The sequence below is a fragment of the Pseudorca crassidens genome, chromosome 3 (assembly GCF_039906515.1).
Source record: "Pseudorca crassidens isolate mPseCra1 chromosome 3, mPseCra1.hap1, whole genome shotgun sequence".
In the NCBI taxonomy this organism is placed as follows: Eukaryota; Metazoa; Chordata; class Mammalia; order Artiodactyla; family Delphinidae; genus Pseudorca; species Pseudorca crassidens.
Genome location: NC_090298.1, coordinates 162,063,389 through 162,088,368, shown reverse-complemented (window position 1 = coordinate 162,088,368; position 24,980 = coordinate 162,063,389). Strand labels below are relative to the sequence as shown.

General features: G+C 41.2%; 1 protein-coding gene across 1 annotated transcript in view; it reads left to right on the top strand.

Moving 5' to 3' along the window:
• Window positions 1–11,809: 11,809 nt before the first annotated feature.
• The window catches only part of ZNF317 (zinc finger protein 317), a 28,694-nt gene continuing 15,523 nt past the window's right edge, over window positions 11,810–24,980 (top strand). Inside the window, exon 1 of the mRNA XM_067733400.1 lies at window positions 11,810–11,988. The gene's annotated coding sequence lies outside the window, so the exon portion shown is untranslated. The remainder of the gene's footprint in view (window positions 11,989–24,980) is intronic.

Genomic DNA, 24,980 nt, shown 5'->3' with positions numbered 1-24,980 from the left:
TTCTGTCATCTGCCTTGGGTGTGGGCTTCTAGAAAGAGTCAAAGGGAATGAAATACTGGGTATGCCAGAATTCCCGACTCTTCCAAAATTCAATTCTCCTAGCAAAGTGATTAATCATGGGCTTTCAAATCAGATATCTTTGTATTAAATCCTTCTATCCTGGGAATTCCCCGGAGGTCCAGTGGTTAGGACTCTGAGCTTCCACTGCAGGGAACACGGGTTCGATCCCTGGTCGGGGAACTAAGATCCCGCAGGCTGCAATGCAGCAGCAGCAGCAAAAAAAAAAAAAAAATCCTTCTATCCTGTGTTTCACTACCTGTCATTTATCAGCTAACTTAACTCTCTGAGTTCAGTTGACATCTATAAATTGGCAAAATATTACATATTTAATAGTGATATAGGGAATATATCTCATATATGGGAATATATGAATATATGAGATAGTTTAATATATGTGTACAGAAATTTGTCTATATTAAGCACTAGTAAAATCAAATGTGTAATTATCCGGTGTTAACCAAAGTCAATTAATCTCAATAAAGCTGGAGGAAAAAATTATTATCAGATGTGCAGGCCATGTGTTTGTAAACTTGTAGTGAACACTCATTTGCTTTCACATTATACTTAGATAAACCAGTTCTCGTTTCATCTCTCCCTTTTGAGTCATCCTCATTTTCCTCATTTCTGCTGCAATCTATGCAGAGAAATTGATTTGAATAAAGTCAATTGAGAGTTTTAATTTAATCCATGAGTTATATAGAAGTGCATTTTTTAGTATCCAATTATATGGAGGACCTCTTTTCCTTCTTTTGTTATTGATTTTTAGTATCATTGCATTGTGACTAAAGAACATACTCTGTATAATTTTAATTCTTTGAAATTTATTGAGATTTGCTCTCATGCACTTGTGGTTAAACTTAGTAGGTGAACTGTTTACGCTGAAAGATCAATGTGGACGATTGAGTGCATTTTCTAGGTCAAGTTGGTTAATCACGTTGAAATCTTATTTTTACTGATTTTTTTTTTTTTTTCGGTGTGCGGGCCTCTCACTGTTATGGCCTCTTCCGTTGCAGAGCACAGGCTCCGGACGCGCAGGCTCAGCGGCCGTGGCTCACGGGCCCAGCCGCTCCACAGCATGTGGGATCTTCCCAGACCGGGGCACGAACCCGTGTCCCCTGCATCAGCAGGCGGACTCTCAACAACTGCGCCACCAGGGAAGCCCTACTGATTTTTTTTGTCTCCTTGTTGTATCAATTATGGAGTGATATATGCTAAAATCACCCAGTGTGATATAGAATTTGACTATCTCTGCTTGCAGTTCAATCAATAGACTATTGAGGGGCTTCCCTGGTGGTGCAGTGGTTAAGAATCCACCTGCCAATGCTGGGGACACGGGTTCGAGCCCTGGTCTGGGAAGATCCCACATGTCGTGGAACAGCGAAGCCCGCGAGCCACAACTACGGAAGCCTGCACACCTAGAGCCTGTGCTCCGCCGCAACAAGAGAAACCACTGCAACAAGAAGCCCACGTAGCACAACGAAGGGTATCCCCCGCTCACCGCAACTAGAGAAAGCCCACGTGCAGCAATGAAGCCCCAACGCAGCCAAAAATAAAATAAATAAAGTTATATATATATAAAAAATCAATAGACTATTGAATATAAATTCAGAATTATTATGTTTTCATGGTGGACCCAATCTTCTATCTTTATGAAGTTACCTTTGTTATCTCTGGGTGTAACAAACGTTTTTGCATAAAATCTACTTTGTCTGATAGTAATGCACTGTAGTTACACAAGCTTTTTCTGGCATCTACCAGGTGATGGGAAACCTGGCTGCAGTCCATACTGGTTTGCTTCCAGTTCCCCTCTATTCCCCAGAGACATTCCTTTGGGAAGCCAGCCCAAAGAGGGGAGACCCTTACTCTCACTCTTTATCCCTGGTCTTGTAGAGACCTAAAGCTCACTTCGTCCCTTAGCTGCCTCTTGTAGACCACCTCAAGGGTAAAACCAGCCCCAGTGTCTGCCTCATCTCTCTGGAACCCTGTCCTCTCCTAGTCTCCATGCAGTGATTTCTTTTCTGTATACGTTTAAGGTGTACAATGTACTGATTTGTAAAATGCTTATACTTTGAAAAATGCTTACCACCATAGTGTTAGCTACCCCCTCTATCACATAATTACCCTTTGTTTTTTGTAGTAAGAACACTTGATTTATTTTCTTAGCAACTTTCAAGTATACAATACAGTATTGTTAACCAGAGTCACCATGCTGTGCATTAGATCCCCAGAACTTATTCATCTGATAACTGGAAGTTTGTACCTTTTAACCAACATCTCTCAATTCCCACCCCCTCCTCCCAGAGCGCCTGGCAAGCACATTCTATTCTCTATTTTAATGGCTTCGGCTTTTTGAGATTCCACGGCAGTGATTTCTTACTAGTATTTAGATCTTTGTTGCTTTTTAGATTTTTTTTTTTTAATGTACACTACATGCATACTTTTCATTGTCTTCAGTTGGAGAGTTGGTCTAAATTTCCCAGCCTTCAATTACCGGCAGCAGAAGTCCTGTATACAGATTATTAAATCAATACTATCTTAGGTTTGAAGCTAAATTTCTGTACCAGCTAAATCAGACTTATGGAGGATACAGTCTTCTAAAGCAGAAGTACCTTTTTTTTTTTTGGCCTGCGCCTGCCAGTACTTGGAATCTTAGTTCCCTGACCAGGATTGAACCCGTGACCCCTACGGTGGAAGCACGGAGTCCTAACCACTGGACCCCCGGGGAATTCCCCATAAGTACCTATTTTCTGAGGTGAGTTCTGTGTACTTTCTGAGAGTGGGGTAGGGGGGACGCTTGTATGAATGGAGGGCTGGTATTTGTCCCTATGATGACTAACAGAAATAAAAAATATTTGGTCATTGTTCCCAGTTTCTGACACAGACTCCTAAAACCCTTGGAACCTCCTGAGTGAAAAGAGTGTCTTTGGTATGTTAATGAGATAACTCTGGGCTAAGCGGCTTCTAGAGAGCTTCAGGGCTTGTTGCCAGAAAGACTGAACTTTGATTAGAGGGTTGGAACTTTTCAGCCTCAAACCCCCACCTGTGGAGGTATTGAAGGTTGAACCAATCACCAATGACCAATGATTTAATCCACCTTGTCTATGTAATGAAGCCAACATGAAAACCTAAAATGACAGAGTTCAGAGAGCTTCCAGGTTGGTGAGCCAGAACGCATCTATAGGGAATTCCCTGGCACTCCAGTGGTTAAGAGTCCTCGCTTTCACTGCCAAGGGCTCTGGTTTGATCCTTGGTTGGGGAACTAAGATCCTGCAAGCCCGCGTGACACAGCCAAAAAAAAGAAAAGAAAAAGTTTGCTCCCTACCCTATCCTTGCTCTTAGCTAAAATCTGAGACTCTTCCATGAATTTTTATAAGTAAAGTTTTACAAACTTCATATAAAAATTATACAAGTTGAGCTGCAGTGTTTCAAATAAAAGGTAACAGACAGATGAATAATGATCAACAACTCCAAGGGAAATTCAAGATGCATCTGAAAATCCTTTGAGCCTGCTTGTTTTCTGCATCTCAGGAGGAATTTAGTTTTTCAGACGTTTTTGCCCAGCCTCTAAAGCCCTGGTTCCCAAAGGGAAGTATTGAGCAATTTTACCAGTACTCCCCTAAATCCCCCCAACCCTCCCACCCCGCCTCCAACCTCAGCACTATTCTCCTTTGGAGCCAAATAAGTCTGTTTCGGGAGGCCATCCTGTGCATTTTGAGGTGTTTAGCTGCATCCCCTGCTTCCACCACTAGATGCCAGTAGCACCCCACCCAAACCAAGTTGTGCTACCCAACACTAATCTCCAAGCGTTGCCCAATCATTCCCCATTGTGAACCATCGCTAGGGGGGAAAAATAGTTTAATTGAAGACAGGTAAGTTCTCTTAGCATAAAGTAGGCATTTATATGCATGGTTCAATTATTAGTATATAAAGGCGAGCGACAATATTGAGCTTTACCTGTGCTGCTGGAAAACCCGGACAGTTAATCCCCCCACCTCCCGCAATTTTGTGTTCTAGAAACCAGTACTGCAAAGAACCTCTCTTCCCCATAGGAGGATAGGACTCTCTAGTGACCTCCTTGTTTCCTATGACAGGGCCAGACACACACTCTCCAATTCCCATTCTTTTGTCTCATAAATGAGTAGGTGGACTGTTTGTCCCCCTCCCTGACAAACTAGCTAGACATAGAGATTAAGCATTTCTTGCTCAACTAACAGAGTCCCCTGGTTACAATAACAATCCCAAGTGTAAAATCCCTCCACCTATAATTTGCTTATTCCTCCCTATGAAAGTCTAAGGCAAAACCATTCTGCAGAGACACTCTGATGTTTGGATTGGGGGTGTTTTCCTTATTGCGTTAGCCTGAATAAAACCAATCTCCCTACTAGCTCACTTTTTATTGTTTGCCTTTGACAAAAAATAGCAAAAAAAAAAAAAACAATGAGGTGGAAGAATGAGTGAACTTGATTGGAAAAGGGCACAAACTTCCAGTTATAAGATTAACAAGGTTGGGGATCCGAGGTGGAGCACAGGTGATTATAGCTAATAATGCTGTATCCTATACTCAGATGTTGCTAAGAGAGTAGATCTCTTATGTTCTCACAGCAAAAAAAGGAATGGCCACTATGTGATGGGATGGAGGTGGTAGCTAACACTCTGGTGGTAACCGGTTTGCAATTTACAAATGTATCAAAGCAACACATTGTACACCTGAAACTTACACAATGTTATTTGTCAATTATAGCTCAATAAAGTTGGAAAAAGGAAAGCAAAAGAAAAGAAAAGATTTGGGAACCTCAGCAGAGCACTAATGAAAAGCTCACCCTCCCGGTATTGACCAGGGGACTTTCAGATAACTCTGCACTCTTTAAGAGGTACAAAGGTGGAAGCAAAACATGGTAAAGGGAAAAAAAAAAAAAAAAAAAAGCTGGGAACGAAGAGGTTCTTGTTGGCTCAGCCCACTACCAGCATCATTCTAACTGCTGATCCCATGTAGAAAAACTATGGCATTGATAATTCATTTAAAAGAATCATTTTTATCCATTTGCAGCAACATGGATGGACCTAGAGCATATTATACTAAGTGAAGTAAGCCAGACAGAGAAAGACAAATATAAGATATTGCTTATTATTGCTTATATGTGGAATCTTAAAAAAAAAAAAAAAGATACAAATGAACCTGTATACAAAACAGAAATAGACCCACAGACATAGAAAACAAACTTATGGTTACCAAAGGGGAAAGCGGGGGGGATAAATTAGGAGTTTGGGATTAACATATACACATTACTATGTATAAAATAGATAACCATCAAGGACCTACTGTACAGCACTGGGAACTATACCTAATATTTTGTAATAACCTATAAAGGAAAATAATTTGAAAAAACATATGTATGTATGTATAACTGAGTCGTTTTGCTGTACACATGAAACTAACACAATATTGTAAATCAACTACACTTTAATAAAAAATAAATTTAAAAAAATTTTTTTAAAGAATCATTCTTGTCAGTAAAGTGCCAAACACATGAAAACCATAAGAAAACTTTATTTTCCTGAAACCAGTTATTTTAGAAAGACTAACAGAAATGCAACCTGGCACACCAGAGTTTTAGATAAACAGAGCTGGCTGGGGAATGTAGTCCTAAACTTTAACTGTGGCGCTAGTATCAATTTATTTAAAGTAGTATTTGAAGGGGTGGGATAGGGAGGGTGGGAGGGAGACTCAAGAGGGAGGAGATATGGGGATATATGTATGTGTATAGCTGATTCACTTTGTTATAAAGCAGAAACTAACACACCATTGTAAAGCAATTATACTCCGATAAAGATGTGAAAAAAAATAAAGTAATATTTGAAATCAATATGTTCTCCTCAGGTCTCTCTATATAGAGCAGGCAGGATCTGAAGTTTTACATGAATGGCACTTGTGGAAGTTGCAAAAGTGTGGGCCCTGGAGATAGAGCTATATTTCTAGAGAAAAAGGAGAGAATTTCTACAGTCACAGACTGGCGGGGTGGGATGAGGAAGCTGTAGCACCACAGAGCATAGTTCAGACCCTTTTATATACAGTTAGTAGGAATTTATAAAATAAATAAATGCTCCATTGACAATTTTTAGAGGCTTCGATTTCTTTTTCTTTTTTATTTTATTTTTTTCTCAGTGCAGAAGGAATTCAGCAAGAGGCAAAGTGATAGGTAAGAAGTAGATTTATTGAGAGAGATACACACTCCAGAGACAATGTGGGCCATCTCAGAAGGCAACCAAGGCTTCAATGTTTTTTTGGGTTTTTTTTGCTTTACCACGTGGCTTGTGGGATCTCAGTTCCCTGACCAGGGATTGAACCCGGGCCACAGCAGAGAAAGCCATGAATCCTAACCACTAGGCCACCAGGGAACTCCCCTCAATTTCTAATGTTACAGTTTATAAAACATTTTTGTTGAATTCTGCTACTCTACTCAGAAGTTTCAAGCAGTTCTTCCTTCATTGGAGATAACTTTCCATGTGTGGTCTCAACTGTATATTCACAGATTTTCATTTCTCTCTTTGCCTGTGCCTCTCTCAAGGGATATCCTTAAGAAGCAGGGAACTCTACAAACTTTATAATCATTATTGTCACAGCAGTGAAGTAGGTGTCACACCACTTAATTTCCCAATTTTTTTTTTTTTGGCTGTGCCATGAAGCTTGTGCGATCTTATTTCCCTGACCAAGGATTGAACCTTGGCCTTTTTCATAGCCATTCTGTTAGTTAAGTAGTGGTATCTCATTGCGGTTTAAATTAATGAGCCTTTCCTTAATAAAGTTGAGCACTTTTTCATATATTTATTGGCCATTTGAATATCTTGTTTTGTGATATGACCAGATTTATTTTTGGCCTATTTTTAAATTGAGTTGTCTATTTCTTATTGAGTGAGAAAATTTCTTTACATATTCTGCACGTGAATTATTATTTTTTTTTAAATTTTATTGGAGTATAGTTGATTTACAATGTGTGTTAGTTTCAGGTATACAGTAAGGTAGTTCAGTTATACATATACATGTATATGTATATTTATTCCTTTTCAGATTCTTTTCTCATATAGGTTATCACAGAATATTGAGTGGATTTCCCTGTGCTATACAGTAGGTCCTTGTTGGTTATCTATCTATCTTATATATGTCTATCTTATATATAGTAGATATATACACATATACATAAAGATGTATATGTTTTTCTTCTGCTTTGTGGGTTACTTTTTCACCATCAGTGGTGTTTTTTGATGAGCAGTTCTTAATTTGGTCACACTATGTGGCTTGCAGGATCTTAGTTCCCCAACCAGGGACTGAACCTGGGGCCACAGTGAAAGCACTGAGTGCTAACCACTGGACCGCCAGGGAATTCCCAAGCAGTTCTTAATTTTAATTTATTCCAGCTTATCAAATCTTTTTTTTCCCCCTTTTGTCTCCTATTTAAGAAATTTCTGCCTACTCCAAGCCATAAAATCATGGGTTTTTTTGTTTGTTTTTTTGTGGTACGTGGGCCTCTCACTGTTGTGGCCTCTCCCGTTGTGGAGCACAGGCTCCGGACACGCAGGCTCAGCGGCCATGGCTCACGGGCCCAGCCGCTCTGCGGCATGTGGGATCTTCCCAGACCGGGGCACGAACCCGTGTCCCCTGCATCGGCAGGCGGACTCTCAACCACTGCGCCACCAGGGAAGCCCCAATCATGTTTTTCTCTATAATTTTGTTTTACCTTTCACATTTAGTTCTGCCATCATTTTGGAATCATGGGGATCAATTTTCATTTTTTTCCATGTGAACATCCAATGGACCCAGCTTTATTGGAAAGACTGTCCTTGTCCCACTGTAGTCATTGCTGTCATACTAGGTGGTCCTGTGTGTGTGGTTCTGTCCTCTTGCACTGGTCAGTTTTCTACTCTTTTTTTTTTAAATAAATTAATTTATTTATTTTTGGCTGCTTTGGGTCTTTGTTGCTGGGCACGGGCTTTCTCTAGTTGCGGCGAGCAGGGGCTACTCTTCGTTGTGGTGCTTGGGCCTCTCATTGCAGTGGTTTCTCTTGTTGTGGTGCATGGGCTCCAGGCATGTGGGCTTCAGCAGTTGTGGCTCACGGGCTTAGTTGCTCCGTGGCATGCGGGATCTTCCCGGAGCAGGGCTCGAACCCGTGTCCCCCGCATTGGCAGGCAGATTCTTAACCACTGTGCCACCAGGCAAGTCCCAAATTTTCTACTCTTGCACCAATCCCAAAGGAGAGAGGCTTGATTCTACTTACATAAAGTTCAAGAAACAGGCAAAACTCTTCTATGATGTGTAAGGGAGGAAAAATCCCAAAACTTTTCTTCTACATTTATAGGTTCTTGGCTGGGGCTCTGTAGCAAAAGTAACGAGAGAAAAGCATACAAATCTGTTTTACATGACCCTAAAACCTTCATAAGGAAATGAAGACACACAAAAAAGTGGTTAAGTCTGAGCACTTTTTTATGCTAGGTTTGATGCAGACTGGAAAGCCATAGAAAAATGTGATTGAACAAAAGGATATGAGCTAAGGGTAATAAACTGAAGGAAATTTAGCAGTCTTGTACAGTTGGATTCCTTTATGTGTCCCTCCATCTTCAGAGATAAGGACACTCCTTTCCTCTGGTGTAGGAAGGACAACTATCACAGGAGGGTCCTATGACCTGCTTCAGGGGAACGTCAAAGAATCCTCCCTGAGTCATTTCTCTGATTCCCTCAACTTAAAATATTTGATATGCTAAGGTGCCATATTTTAGGGTAGTTGTGTCCTGAACCATGTCAGATGTTATTGTTTTTAAAATTTTTTGGCTGTGCCACGCGGCATGCAGGATCTTAGTTCCGCAACCAGGGATCAAACCCATGCCTCCTGCATTGGAAGTGCAGAGTCCTAACCACTGGACGGCCAGGGAATTCCCTTTTATTTAAAATTTTATTTTATTTTATTTTTTGGCCACAGATATTATAATAAGTTAAAATGATCTCAGTGGCCTTGGCTTGCAGTGGCTTGAAGCAGGATTTTGGTTCCCTGGCAAGAGATTGAAGTCAGGTTGTGTCAGTGAGAGCCCTGAATCCTAACTGCTAGACCATGAGGGACAGTGACAAGGCCCTGGCCTGTTGGCTTTGTAGAAATGAATTTCCACTGAGAGATGGAAAGTAGTGAAACAAGTAAAGTGTTTATTAGAAGGAAAAAGAGTATGTGTGAATAGACTCACATGGGCGAACTCAGAGAGAGAGTCACATCCTGCTGGTAGTTTGAATCACTTTTATAGGGCATTTTTCCCAGGTTTCCTTTGGCAAGTCACCTGGCTTAGCCTGGTTCTGAGTCCATATTTGGTTTATCTCAGGGTCCTCCACTGTGTGCATGAGCATCTCTTAGCCAAGATGGATTCTAGCAAAGAGGCCTATGGGTAGGTTGATATCACCTACTATGGGGTGGCGCCCCCTCCCTTTTTGACCCCCAAGGAGCCTTTCTGCGCATGTGTAGTTGGGAAGGTCTCCTTGACCTGGAGAATGAGAAATATATGGTTTCTTTATCTTTTATCTGGGCAGGACTCTGCTCCTCTCTGACCCTGCTATTATCTTTGTCTTGGAGTATCTGGCCACAGGGGACAAACTCCAGTTGCTCAGCCTGGAGGCCATCTATCTCCTGCCTCAATAATAGGGTTTCCCTTGGAGGATGAGGAATTGTACTGACCAGGAGGGCCATGAAGGGAGCTTCTGTGTTATTGGTAATTTTCTTTTTGAAAAACCTGGGTAGTATGTGCATAGGTGTGTGCATTTTGTGGACATTTTTTTATAATTTGCGCATAGGTATGTTCTCTTTAAAAATTTATTTGTGGACTTTCTGTATGTTTGTTGTAAAACAAAGAATGTTTCTCTCCATCCAAGTGCTACAAGGATTAAGTCATTAGCCACTGCAGTTGCTGATGGACAGTAGTGCCTCCTGAGAGGAATTCAGGATGAAAAACAAGATGAGGCACTCTGTGCTTTAGGAAAACAGGCCCTTTATTTTATTTATTTAAATTTATTTATTTATTTATTTAATTAATTTATTTTTGGCTGCGTTGGGTCTTTGTTGCGCACAGACTTTCTCTAGTTGCAGCAAGCGGGGGCTACTCTCTGTTGCGGTGCGCAGGCTTCTCATTGCGGTGGCTTCTCTTGTTGCAGAGCACGGGCTCTAGGCACACAGGCTTCAGTAGTTGTGGCTTGTGGGCTCTAGAGCGCAGACTCAGTAGTTGTGGTGCACAGGCTTAGCTGCTCTGCGACATGCGGGGTCTTCCTGAACCAGGGCTCGAACCTGTGTCTCCTGCATTGGCAGGCAGATTCTTAACCACTGCGCCACCAGGGAAGCCTGAAAACAGGCCCTTTAGATAGTATATTTCAAGAAGAAATTTAATGAACCCAGATTCTTGGATCTTCCCATACATAGAAAAGCACTAAAATCATTAACTGAGATATCTGTTCCTTGTGAGTAGTAATAATCTTTTACCGAGATATGTGCTTAACTGCATGTATTCCCTAGCCAAAAATCATATATATACTGGCTTCTCCCCCTACCTCTTTGAAGCAGTCCCTTCAGAGCTACTGAAAGGCTCTTGTTGCTGAACACAAGTTCTTGTGCCTGAAGCACAGTGAGGCCAAACAAACCAAAACATTGGAGTTTGGAGCAGAGGCAGGTTTATTGCAGGGCCAAGCAAGGAGAATGGGTGGTTTATGCTTGAAAAGTCTGAACTCTCTGGTGGTTTCCTGGGAGAAGTTTTTATAGGCAAAATTTGGGGGTGAGGGCTGCAGGGTTTTTGACTTTCTTCTGATTGGTTGATGGTGAGGTAACAGGGCGGTGTTAAAGGAATCTTGTGCTCAGCCAGAAGTTACCATCGTCCACTTGGGTGGGGGCCTTATTGGGGACCTTAGTTCGTTCAAAAGAACTCAAAGATATTGTTATGTATATCCCTTGAGGAGGATCAGGATCTTGCTTTAATCACTGCACTATAGTTTCTTGACTATTCCTCCATTGTTTCTGCATTCCCTGTTTCCCTGATTAGCAGCTGTTTGAATCTGCCATTTGGAACTCAGGGAAAGTCTAGGAGGCTGAAGCCTTCATCCTACAAATAAGAAATGAGGGACCCAGAAAGGGTGTTTTGCCCAGGAGGGCCAGTTTCAAGTCCTGCTGTGACCTTTCATGACTCAGAAACAAGAAAAACATTTCTGGCAAAGCAATCAGATTCTGGATTGATGGTCAAGGTAGAGCTGAGCGTTGCCTGTTGGATCAATGGGACAAAGAAGGGTCCATGATGTTGCCAAGGTTTACAATGGACATGTGAAAGATGGGGTTGCTATTATTTGAAGTTGATAAGGTGGAGTCAGGAGTTTGATTTGTGGACTTTAAATGTGTCTCTAAAATACCCGAGTGGAGAGAGAATATCTCATTCTGTCTGGCATTCAGGGCAGAGGTGTGGGATGGAATTTTGACTCTTGAGTGTATACACAGTACTTAAAGAGGTAAGATTCAGTGCTACCACAGGGATTATAAGACGAAAAGAGGCCTGAGAACTGAGTCCCGAGGCACTTGAACAATTAGAAGTTGGGGGGAAATTAGCGCCATCCGCAGTTTCCACCGAGGTACCCCCGCCATGCCCGTCTAAACTCCAGAACTACATTTCCCAGAGCCCTTTCCGTCTGTGCTTCCTGGTTAGAGGCCGGTTATGAAGTCCCGCGACACTTAGAAGGCGGAAGTGAAGCGGAAGCCATTACTCTCCGGAGGCGATTGCTGCTGTACACATGGGCAGAGGAGCGGTCCACCGCGGCTACTTCCGAGCTGTTGGTCCCCGCGACAGACCGGACCTTTCAATGAGTTTCTCGTCCCTTCGGCAGCAGCTTCCGTGACCTCTGCTCCCCGTGATTCTACCCTCCGTGATGTAAGACCCGCTTTCCTCACTTAACCCTTTACTCCCCGCTTTCCTGAGGACAAGAGAGGCCATAAGGCAGGGAGGGGTATCGGGGGATAGGGACCTCGGACCGGGAAGCCAGGCAGCCAGGAAGAGTGTGTTTTAGATCCTGTGATAAGCGGTATGAAACGCTAGTGATGAAGTTTAGGACCACTGTATTTAGCGACAAGGGGGAGGCACTGGTGATCTGGTCCAAAAAAACTGACATCTTGGGATGGGGACAGAAAAGCCCGGCCGAAGTGAATTCAGGACATTATTTTGTGTGTGTGTGTGTGTGTGTGTGTGTGTGTGTGTGTGTGTGTGTGTCAGGAATTGGAGACCGCAAGGATAAACTACCTACCTTTTGCTTTGTGGTCAGCTTTGTCTAACATTAATAGGAGCACACTGGTTTTCTTTCTGTTACCATTTATCTTGAATAATTTTTACACTTAAACATTTCAGTTATTTATCTTTATTTACTTTAGTTGACTCTCGTGTAAATAGCTTATAACTAGATTTTAAAATGCACTTCAACATTGTTGTTTAATTTGAGAATTAGTCCATTAATATTTATTGTGATTACTAATATTTTGCGTTGATCTTTACCACCTTATTTGGTACTTCCTGTTTATTTTTTTCCCTTCAAATAATTCTTTTATCAGAATATAGGACATATATGTCCCACAAAAATATGAAAACACAGAAAATTAAAAGAAAAATAAAGTGAATCTGCAAACCAGGCCAAGAAAAATAAGTATTTGAAACCTCGGAAACCTGTATTCTCTTAAACTGCGTCTTTCTCTTTCTCCATGATTTTCTTCCTGGATTTTACTGCTTATATGTTTTCTCAAAAATGTATTTACTAATTTTGGTAATTACTTGTAGGTGGACTTACACTAAAGTATTTTCAGAGACACCCTCTTTCCATATTGATGGAAGTACCCATTTTAATTTAGATATTTCCAAATATCTTGTAGAAGATTATATGCACCTACCTACCCATTCTTTTTCAGGTATTTTGTGACTCAAATTTTAGTCAGTTTACGAAGTTCCACATACCGGGGTTTTGTTTTCAAGTTGTGTTGAATATATATATGGATTTTGAGAATATTGGCATCATTATGCCATTGAATTTTACAATTAATTAGTTATCTCTTTCTTTAAATAAATTTATTTTTGGCTGCGCTGGGTCTTTGTTGCTGCGTGCGGGCTTTCTCTAGTTGCTGCGAGTGGGGGCTACTCTTCATTGTGGTGCACGAGCTTCTCAATGTGATGGCTTCTCTTGTTGCGGAGCTCGGGCTCTAAGCCAGCGAGCTTCAGTAGTTGTGGCACGCGGGCTCAGTAGTTGTGGCTCGCGGGCTTAGTTGCTCCATGGCACGTGGGATCTTTCCAGACCAGGGCTCGAACCTGTGTCCCCTGCATTGACAGGCAGATTCTCGACCACTGTGCCACCAGGGAAGTCCCAGTTATATCTTGTATAATGCCTTTCAATAAAGTTTTATGAGGATCAGCAAAAACGATTTAAGGGTTTGGTTTGCTGTTGTTAGATTTATTCCTAGGAAAGTGTATACTTTCCTTTTGCATCACACACATTTTTTAACATTTACTTTCTTTGCTAGACAGGCTGAGGACTTTGAGTAGCATTGAATGGAGTTGGATAGCAATCTTGAAGCAGTCCTGTTTTCTTTCTGACTTTAAGGGAAGTTAACTTGAAAGTTTGCTGGAGGCTTTTTTTTTTTTTTTTTTGAAAAGCGTTTATTAGGTAAAAGAAGTCTCCTATTTCCTAATTTAAGAGTTTTTGTCATGGACAGCTGTAAGCTTTTAACAAGTGATTTCCGCCCCCCCCCCAGCAACTTCTTTGATGTGTTGATGGATTTCAATCACCCTTTGAAAACTATGATAGGTCTGTGATAGGTTCTAGTTCTGTTTGTGCTTTGAATGAATAAGTGAAAACTAAGACTTTCTCATTTACCTGATAATGTGGTGAATTAAACCAATTGATTTTCTAATGTTACATTAAATTTGCTTTGGTAAAATAACTAAATTGGAAAGGATATGTACTATTTTACCATTTTTGGTTTCTGGTTGCTAGTATTTATTTTTTATTTTTTATCTTTTTATGATTTGCATCTATGTTTGAGTGAAATTGGCTTGTAATTTTCCTTTTCTGTTTCAGGTTTATTCCAGCCTCATAAAGTGGGGTAGGAGTGTTCCCTTTTTTTGTTTTCTAAACTCTGGAATATTTTGCCTAAGAGTAGAATAACTTGTTCCTTAAAAGGGAGTTTTACTAGGAAAAACCATTGGGGTCTGAATTTTCTTTGTGGAAAATTTTAAAGCTGTTGTTTCAGTTCTATAAGAGTCATAGGGCATCCAAGTTCTCTATTTCATTATGGTAAGTAAAATTTCTTTAGGAATTTATTCATTCCATCTAAGGCTAAACTGTATAGTCAAAGTTGTTAATAATGTGCTTTTATTATATTTTTAATGCTGCTGCAAGTGTAGTGTTTTCTAGGTTTTCATTCTTGTATTTATATATTCTTTTTTTAAAAAAAATACATCCTGCCACAGTTCTGTCAATTTTGTTTTTCATGAAGAACCACTTTATAATGTATACGTTTTCTATTTCATAACTTTCTGTTCTTTATAATTGTCTTCCTTTTACCTTTTTGGCATGTTTCTTTACAGTTTCTTACATTGGAACGTGCACATCCGAAAGGATTACAGTGGTAGTATTTTATTTTACTTCAGTTCTAAATATTATCAAATATTATGACTTCTTTGGCATGTGAATTATTTAGGCCTTTTAATTTCCATTTCTGTGATGTTTTTCGGGTTATCTTTTGGTTTTGTTTGCTAACTTGCTTGCACTATAGTCAGAGATTGATGACGTTTTCTGAGACACACATTGTGCCCCATGTGTGGTTGGAGTTTATAGTTAGGAAATACTGTTTCATCTTGTGCAATCTGCATATAGTTATTGAATTGTCTGCTTGAACATATTATTGAGAGCTCTGGTAGTGGCTTTGTCCATCTCCTTAGAGTTCTGCCCCCCACCCCTGATATATATATATTTTTTAATAAACTTATTTATTTAACTTTGGCTGCGTTGGGTCTTCCTTGCTGCACGCGGGCTTTCTCTAGTTGCAGTGGGGGGGGGAGGCTACTCTTTGTTGTGGTGCGCGGGCTTCTCATTGAGGTGGTTTCTCTTGTTGAGGAGCATGGGCCCTAGGCGTGCGGGCTTCAGTAGCTGTGGCTCGCGGGATCTAGAGTGCAGGCTCAGTAGTTGTGGCGCACAGGCTTAGTTGCTCCGCGGCACGTGGGATCTTCCCAGACCAGGGCTTGAACCCGTGTCTCCTGCATTGGCAGGTGGATTCTTAACCACTGCACCACCAGGGAAGTCCTACCACGGATATATTTTTGAGGCTATATTATGAAATATATATAGCTTTTTCTTGGATTGTACCTCTTCTTTTTGTAATTCCTCAGTTTTCTCTATTAGCCTTTTTGCCTTAGTTTATTCTGATATTAATATATTTAAACCAGGTTTTTTTTAAAAAGTATTTGCCTTGTATATCTTTTTAAAATTTCCATTCTTGCTATATCCTTTCTCTTGTAAACAACATATAACTGGATTGTTTTTACTCCATTTTGAGAATATACATATTTTAGTTGAAGCATTTTGTCCCTTAACATCCTTTTTTCTTTCCTCTATCTTCCTTTGATTTGAGTACTTTTTTCATTCCACATTTTTCTCTGCATATTTTGAATTTATCTACATGTTTATATGCATATTGACTTTATTTATGTCTATTATTTTAGTGGTTATTTTGGAGTATTCTTATTCATGCTCGTTCATGAAATTTAGATTTTTTAATTATTTATTCATGGCTGTGTTTTGTCTTCGTTGCAGTACGTGGGCTTCTCATTGCAGTAGCTTCTCTTGTTGCAGAGCACGGGCTCTAGGTGCACATGTTTCAGTAGTTGTGGCACGTGGGCTCAGTAGTTGTGGCTCACGGGCTCTAGAGCACAGGCTCTGTAGTTGTGGCATACGGGCTTAGTTGCTCTGCAGTATGTGGGATCTTCCCGGGCCAGGGCTCGTACCCATGTCCCCTGAATTGGCAGGCATATTCTTAACCACTGTGCCACCAGGGAAGTCCCTAGATTTTTGATATGTTATCACTCTCCTGATTTACATGGTTTTGTGATCATGCATTTTAATTCTATCTATTTTTAAACCTCAGAAGAGATTTTCATTGTATACAGTCATTTTTAGTTTCATTTTACCCACACATTTTCCATTTTGTATGCTTACTTTGATTCTTGGACTCTTCGATGTAAGTTCTTAACACTCTTTACTTTGGTTCCTTGATTTTTTTATTTCTCTCTAAAATAACGTATTTTAGAATTTCTCTTTTCTCTGAATGGCAAGCCCCAATATACCTTTATTTTGCCATCTTAGTAGGCATTTTGGTTGCTAAAGGACTGTATATTTTATTCCAGAGCCATGAAGATGTTCCATTATCTTTTGGCTTCCATTGTTGCTGGCGAGGAGTCAGGTGTCAGGCTAATGTTTATTTCTTTAAAGCAGTGATTCTTAAAGTGTACTCTTCAGACGTACAACATCAGCATCACCTGGGAACTTATTAGAAATGCATATTCTTGCATCCCCAGTTTCTGATGAATCAGAAACTGGGGATGCGGCCTAGCAATGTGAGTTTTTTGGTTTGTTTTTATAAAATATGTTTTCAGTGTTTTGTTTGTTTGTTTTTGCTGTACACGGGCCTCTCACTGTTGTGGCCTCTCCCGTTGCGGAGCACAGGCTCCGGACACGCAGGCTCAGCAGCCATGGCTCACGGGCCTAGCCGCTCCGTGGCATGTGGGATCTTCCCAGACCGGAGCACGAACCTGTGTCCCCTGCATCGGCAAGCGGACTCTCAACCACTGCGCCACCAGGGAAGCCCTTCAGTGTGTTTTAACAAGCCCTCCAGGTGATTCAGATGCATCTTGAAGTTTGGGAATCATTGCTTTAAAGATAACCTATGCTTTTTCCCCGGCTGCTGTTAAAATATTCTTTTTGCCATTGCTGTTTCTCTGGTTCAGTGTTGTTGTATCTGTGATCTGTTTTTATCTTCAGTCTCTTTATATCTGCTTTTTGAAATGAGAAATCCACAGCTACTATATTTTGCAATAACTGCCTGTGCTCCTTCTCTCTCCCTTTGGAATTCTATTTAGAATCAGTTCAGCCCTTTTCCCTCTGTCCCCCATGGCTCTTTATACTTATCATCGTTTTATCTGTGTGCCCTCATGTTTATTTTCTAGAAGTGGTTTTTAAATTTAAGCCTGCATAGAAGTCACCTATAATGCTTGTTAAAACAGATTCATCAGTCTACTCCAAAGAGTCTCATTCAGTTGGACTTGGATATGAACTGGGCATCAGAATTATTAAAGCTCTCTAGATGATGTTTATGCAGCTGGCTGGAGGAACCACACTTTGTGTGATACTCTAGAAAACAATTTTTTGGGGGCTGTGTAATCTGATAAAACTGTTTACCTAGTCCCTGCCATTTTACCTTTATTTCAGCAATTGTAATTGTCGTCTTAGAAATTACACATTTTTAAATTTCTGAGTATTTATCGCCAGCTTGTGAATGATTTTGAAAGATATCTGTCTTTTTTTAAAAATTAATTAATTAATTAAATTTATTTTTTGGCTGTGTTGGGTCTTCATTGCTGCACCCGGGCTTTCTCTAGTTGCGGTGAGCAGAGGCTACTCTTGTTGCGGAGCACGGACTCTAGGCGCACAGGCTTCAGTAGTTGTGGAACGTGGGCTCAGTAGTTGTGGCTCGTGGGCTCTAGACTGCAGGCTCAGTAGTTGTGGCGCACAGGCTTAGTTGCTCGGCGGCATGTGGGATCTTCCCGGACTGGGGCTCGAACCCGTGTCCGCTGCATTGGCAGGCGGATTCTTAACCACTGCACCACCAGGGAAGCCCTCTGTCTATTTTGTGTTGCACTTAAAATAGTTTTGAGTGGAAGGTTTAATCAGTATACCTAGATTGCCTGTTAACCTGCCCTTTTACCCCTGGTACATTTCATCTGGTTGAAAGCTTACAGATAGTGAAGTACATAGAGATATTAATTTACAAATGTAACACATTTCTGGAATGAGAAAAGTGGCATGCAGTGTTCTCACTACTATTGTTACTTTGTCTATGTGTACAAGAGTAACACTGTTAGAAACAGTTCTAGCAGAGGCAGAAATATCACTCCATAAAAGTAACAAAAGAATCATTCTGTCTTTAGTATTTACATCTGCAAATTCTGAATATCTTGGGGCAGTATTATAAAATTGAATGTGGGGATTTTAAATCAAATATTGGAAGAATTATGGCCACAAAAGGAGAAGTCACAATAGAACAATTTTAAAGGGTAAAATGTGTTTTGGACCAAAAAACTGATGTAGGAGACAGATCTTCTGTAATTGTGGGGAGCAGGGGTGAGATTAGGGTGAGGTATGTGGGCGGAGGCATTAACCCTGCACTTGTATGATGCTGAAAGCACCTGTTTGAATTTTGTACTCCAGCAACCTGTCTTACCTCACCCTCGTGCTGATCCTGGCACAGAGAAAAACAGATCCCAATGAGAATGGGCTAAGATGTATTGAAATAGAAAAAGGGAACTGTTTTCACTGTGTTATAAAGGAAATTAAAAGAGAAATTAAACAATCTCAGTACCTCTTTGAAAATTCTCTCTCCATCGCATTTATCTGTGCTGATATCAGTCTGATCATCGTGGTTTTGTTTCATGTATTGTGTAGAAACAGGAGTCAAAACTTCTTTAATAGATCCCATAACTGTTCCTAGACTCCCCTGCTCCACTTCCAGTCACTTAGATGCTGAGGTAGTCCTGTTGCATCTGTATTCAGGGTCACTGAGTGTAGCTCAACAAGTGGTATAATTGCTCAGATGAGAAACACTCCAGAACCTTGCTCTGGCCTCTAGTTTGCATTACCATGAGACTTTGAAAATATCCCCCAGGTTTGAAATTGATGTGAGTGCACTCTCTATCCAGGCTTGAACCGTTTTGTTTACCTTGCCCCACATTGTGGGCAGTTCAGGAGCCAAGGTGTAGCTAAGCTTTATGGCTGTGTCCTAGCAGCTGGGTCAACATACATCTCATAGGACCTGAAGGGGAGCCCCCCCCACACATACACCAAGATCCATAGACCCCCTCCTTTGTGATCTTCCGAAGACCCCCAGGTTCGGGAGGGCCTTCTCAATATGAAGAGAAATGTAGATCAGCTTATTTGTCATCCATTCATTCTTTTGCTCACTATTATCCTGTTTGTCATCTGAGGTAACTGTTCCAGACACCTCAACAGTGAAAGAAACAAAGAAGTGGAAAATCTATCTGCCTGGAGCTTATTGTCTGACTGGGCATAAGGGAAGAAAACGAAACAAGTAAAATACATAGTATGTGTGGGAGAGACAGTAATGCTTACTAGGTATTCTGTGTGCTGTCCTACACTTCCCAGGATCCCTGGAACTAGCAGGGGCATGTGACTAGTTCTGGGCAATGAGCTATGAGCACTTCAGGGCCAGAGCGTGTGTGTCAAGGTGCACAGTTCTCTAGGCACACCCTTCTAATCATCCTTGGACAGAATGACCACGGGTTTCAGTTGGCTCAGATACAAGAGGCATGCCCCCGTGTAACTGGTAAAGTTTCACCACCAGCCCAGGTTGAACAAGTAACATGAGCCAGACATAAACTTCCGTTTCATCGAGTCATTGAGATTTGAAGTCTGTTTTTGCAGTAAAATAGAGCCTACCCTGACTTAACACGGTATATTAAGTGGAGGTTAGTGCTTTGAAGAAAAATAGAAGAAGGAGTGGGGTTTAGGGATAGACAAGCAGAGGTTTGCATTTTGATTAGAGTGGCCGGTAAATGCCATGTCGAGACACTTAAAGTTGACTAAAGATCCGAAGCAGGCGAGGGAGCAGGTACACTTGAATGCGGAGAAGCACATTTCCGTGTAGAGAACAGCAAGTGCAAAGATCCCAAGGCGGGAACATGCCTAGCACAGGCATGAGGCCCAGTGAGGAGGATAGTGTGAGCAGGGCCACAGGGGCCGGGAGCCAGGAGGGGTTGTGGATGAGGCAGCAGGAATGTAGGGCTTTGGCTGAGTGAGATGGGATGCCAGCAGGTTTTGAGCAACAGAGTGATGTGACCTACATTTTACTGGCAAAGTTCTACTTGCCGTATAAACTAAAGGACAGAAACAGGGATACTTTAGGAAGCTATTGGAATGATCTAGGAGAGAGGTGGTGCCTTGCACCAAAGCAGTATTAGAGTAGGTGGTGAGGAGTGGCCAGATTTTGGGTAAGCTTTCAAGGTAAAGCCCGTGGGATTTGCTGGTGATTTGGATCTAAAGTGTGAAAAAGGAGAATCCAGGATGACTTCAAGGCTTTTTGCCTGGAGCTCCTGGAAGCATGGAGTTGCCATTGAGATGGGGAGGCTGGCAGGAGCTCAGTGTTAGGTGTTTACCTTGAGGTCTTATTAGATATTGCAGGGGAAATGTTCACGTAGCGCTCATCTACCCATTTCTCTGGCTCATGCTGCCTGGGGCAAGTACCAAGTAGTGGAGAGTGGCATCCACTGTAAATTAACAGTTTACAGTTTAAATCGCCAACGGCCATTTTGTTTTATGATAAAAATAATAGTGTTTTAGAGTGAACATTTATTGAGCACATACAGTCCCATAATCCAGTGTTATAACCTCCAGTTTCCAGATGAGGAAACAAGTTTAGTGAACCCATTCTTTTTTTTTTTTTTGCGGTACGCGGGCCTCTCACTGTTGTGGCCTCTCCCGTTGCGGAGCACAGGCTCCGGACACGCAGGATCAGCGGCCATGGCTCACGGGCCCAGCCGCTCCTCAGCATGTGGGATCTTCCCGGACCGGGGCACGAACCCGTGTTGCCTGCATCGGCAGGCGGACTCTCAACCACTGCGCCACCAGGGGAAGCCCCCATTCTTTTTTAAAAAATAAATTTATTTATTTATTTATTTATGGCTGCGTTGTGTCTTCGTTGCTGCGCATGCAGGCTTTCTCTAGTTGCAGCGAGCGGGGGCTACTCCTTGTTGTGGTGTGCTTGCTTCTCATTGCCTTGGCTTCTCTTGTTGCGGAGCACGGGCTCTAGGTGCTCGGGCTCAGTAATTGTGGTTTGTGGGCTCTAAAGCGCAGGCTCAGTAGTTGTAGCGCATGGGCTTAGTTGCTCCGCGGCATGTGGGATCTTCCCAGACCAGGCCTCGAACCCGTGTCCCCTGCATTGGCAGGTGGATTCTTAACCACTGTGCCACCAGGGAAGTCCGTGAGCCCATTCTTGAATGGAGCCCCCATGGGCAAGAAATCTGGGCTTGCAGCACGGTGGGGTCACCTGAGGTCTCAAGGACAGACAGACAACAACCTTCATGGATGTGTAATCAGAACCTGTATGTCAGTACCCAAGGGAGGAGGGATTTCAGAGTGTGAACATGTGTGGGATGAGGGAGAGGAAGGCTCAGGAGAACCCTGGCCCTTAGGGATCCTGGCAAAGGAGGAAGGACCACGAGCAGGAGTCTCAAAAAGAGCGTTGCCATTGAGATGGGAGAGATGGAGGAGGACAACCTTGGGATTTGATGCACAGTGGCCAAGAGCAGAGGTTCCCCGGGAAGAGGGAGAGAGGGGAGGTTGGTAGTGGGCAGGATCATGTACTGAGATCAAGACAAGAATCAGGAAAAAGCTGTTTTCCTGATTTGGTGTCAGGGGGTTCACATGCAGAGGTCACCGTGAGAGGGGACATGTGTGGCTCTGGAATCAGGTTCATTAGCCCCTGTTTGACCTTCGTCACATGACCTAACCCTTCAGTACATGCCCTACTTTTTCCTCAGGATACTGCTTACCTCCTGGGGAACTTGTGAGTATTAAATGAGAGTCCCTGGAAAGACTCAGGAGATACTTTGTACATAGTAAGCATGCTTATGTTGTTATTTGTAGCATTGGTATTGATGTTGGCAAGAAAAGTTGGGGGACAGAAACTTGAGCAGAAATTTGTAAATTGAGAATAGAGGAATAAGTGGGAGGTGAGGGTGGAGACCTTGTTTTTCAGTGACTCTGAACCTCTTTTTTTAACTTATCGAGTCTCTCCTTAGTAATCTGATGTTGGAACCCAAATCCTCTACTTGAGAAAGGCAAAGGTTTGTTCCAAGTGTGACCTCAGAAGGCTTGCAATACCTCTTTATACCCAGAAGGTGGCAGCACCTGATCTCATTTGGAGACAGGTACCATGGTATCTAGAAATGAATGAAAGATGGTTAACATTTGTTTATTTCCTCACTGCAAAAGGGGAAAGAGAAGGGAGCTAATATTTGTTGAGAATCTACTACATCAGCTGATGTAGTATTCTTGAATCTCTAAGAACCCTCACTGTTCTCACACAGGTGGTACTTATCAAATAAAACCATGCCGCCACTGCCACCTCCAAAGGGAGGAATGAACTCAGGCTTTGCAGTTAAAGAAATTAGGACCCAGGTCTCACCCCTGCCACCTGCTATGCAATTTTCTGGCAGTTACTTAAACTCTCTGAGCCTGTTTGCGCACCTCTGATGGTGCTATAAGGCCCATCTGATTGGTTTTCTGTGGGGTTCAGGTAAACCCAACACTGGATCGTGCTTAACATGAGGTGGGACCTGGGTTCCCACCAGTGCAGTGCTGTTCACTCTCTTTGTAAACCTTTCAAAGAGAAATGCGACTACTTTTATTATTATTCCTTCACCCAGTTTCATAAGTTGTTCCCAAGAGTATTACATTTTTCTATTTGTGTTTTATTACATCTGGTTTGTTCACATTTCTAGAAAATAGGTAAGACTGGTGCTTGGTAACATTTAATTACAGCTCAAGGAATTAAACAGCTTGCTCCTTATTTTCCAGTTGACAAGCTATAAAATTGTGTGCTACAGTATTTTACATCCCTACTCAGTTTTTAATTTGAAAAGAACATAATTCATCACCTTGGCAGACAAGTGTTTTTTTTCTAATGTATGATAAATATGTGTAGCTAAAGAGACTGCAGATAAAGCAGTTTTGGGAGCATTTTGGCAACTTACTAAATGTTTAGTCATAAATGTTGACTAAGCATTTCACTATCTAGAAATTCGTTCTAAGGAAAAACTTGAAAAAAACTGCAAAAATTTAGCTGCAAATATTTCTTCCAAGTGTTGTTTTTCTACTTGTGAAAAATTGGAAATATTCTAAACATTTTAACGTAAGATCATTTCAATAAATTGATGTGCCTATTTAGAAACACTTAGAAAATGAAGACCTTAAAATATCAAAACATTAATGAAAATGAAAATACATTATACCAGTAGTACAGCTGATTCTAAATTTCATCTGCAAAAGAAAATATTCGAGAATATCCAATATTTTTGACAAAGGAAAACTGATGAGTGACACGTTTTCCTAGATACCGGAAGATACTAAAGTAATGTGATTTTTTTTTTTTAACTTTTATCATTTGAACTTGATTTTACTATTCATGTATCCTTTTCTTCATTCAATATTTTAAAAGTAATTTCTACGTGTGAGGTACTGTGCTTGGCAAATGTATAACCGAATCACTTTGCTGTATGTCAGAAATTGCTGATATGTATAACAAATCAGCATGAATTCAGGTGAGATTTGATAATCACCTATATGAAAAAACAAAACAAAACTGCTAAAGGATTAATTCAGCCAAACAATAAATGACTGGGGTAACTATGACATATGGATTAGCAGTGATGGAGGTCAGGGCAAGATGCCCCAAAATATGCCACTTTGGCATATTGATTATTTTGAATTAAAGTTACGTAAGAAAACAGTTGGCGTGAGAAGGACACTCTGACCCTTTTTTGCTACCCTGAAAGTAGGAAATAAATCTCCCGTGTGAAAGGCACCTAAGGCACCTTCCCTGTACCAGAAGGCAAAGAGACATCCTTATCTCCAGAGATAAATATGAAGTTCAGGGCTGAGAAGGCTGTATAAACAAAATTTATTACTTCTTTACCAATTTACTACCTCAGGCCCAAACTTTGTCGTGTCAGTTCTTCACAAATTTATTGTTTCCTTGTCTGAAAGGTATAAAAGCTGCCTGCTTTGTTCACTTCTTTGAGTCTCATAGAGAATAATGTGACATTGACTGAGAACCAGACAACCTATCAGCGACATAGAGTCTAAACACCACCCCAGGCTTAACATGTATACAGGTAGCTTGGTTTCCAGGTAGCTTGGTCTCTTTAGGAGTCCAGAGGTGTTTGAGATTGTCTTGGTTTTGGTATCAGGGTAATGCTGGCCGTAAGGATTTTGTTAGAAAAATATTACCTCTTCTATTTTTGGAAAAGTTTGAATAGGATTGGTGTTAATTCTTCTTTTAAGTGTTCGGTAGAATTCACCAGTGAAGTCATCTGGTCCTGGACTTCTCCTTGTTGGGAGAATTTGATGACTGATTGCGCCTGTTTATTTGTTATGGGTCTGTTGATTTTCTATTTCTTCTCTAGTCCATTTTGGAAAAGTGTATGTTTCTGGGAATTTGTCCGTTTTATCTAGATTACCTAATTTGTCGGTGTACAGTTGTTCATGGTATTCTCTTTATTTTTATTTTTTAAAATACCTTTTCTATTTCTATAATGTGGATTTTTTTTTTTTTTTTTTTTTTTTTTTTTTTGGCAATGCCTCACGGCTTGCAGGATGTTCGATGACTAGGGATTGAACCCGGCCCTGGCAGTGAAAGCCTTGCATCCTAACCACTAGGCCACTAGGGAACACCCTTTTAGAGTCTTTTTAATTTCTGTAAGGTTGGTAGTAACGTCCCCATTTTTACTTCTGATTTTAGTTACCTTGTTGATCTTTTGAAAGAACCAACTTTTGTTGATTCTAGTTTTTCTGCTCTCCATTTCATTTATCTCTGTTC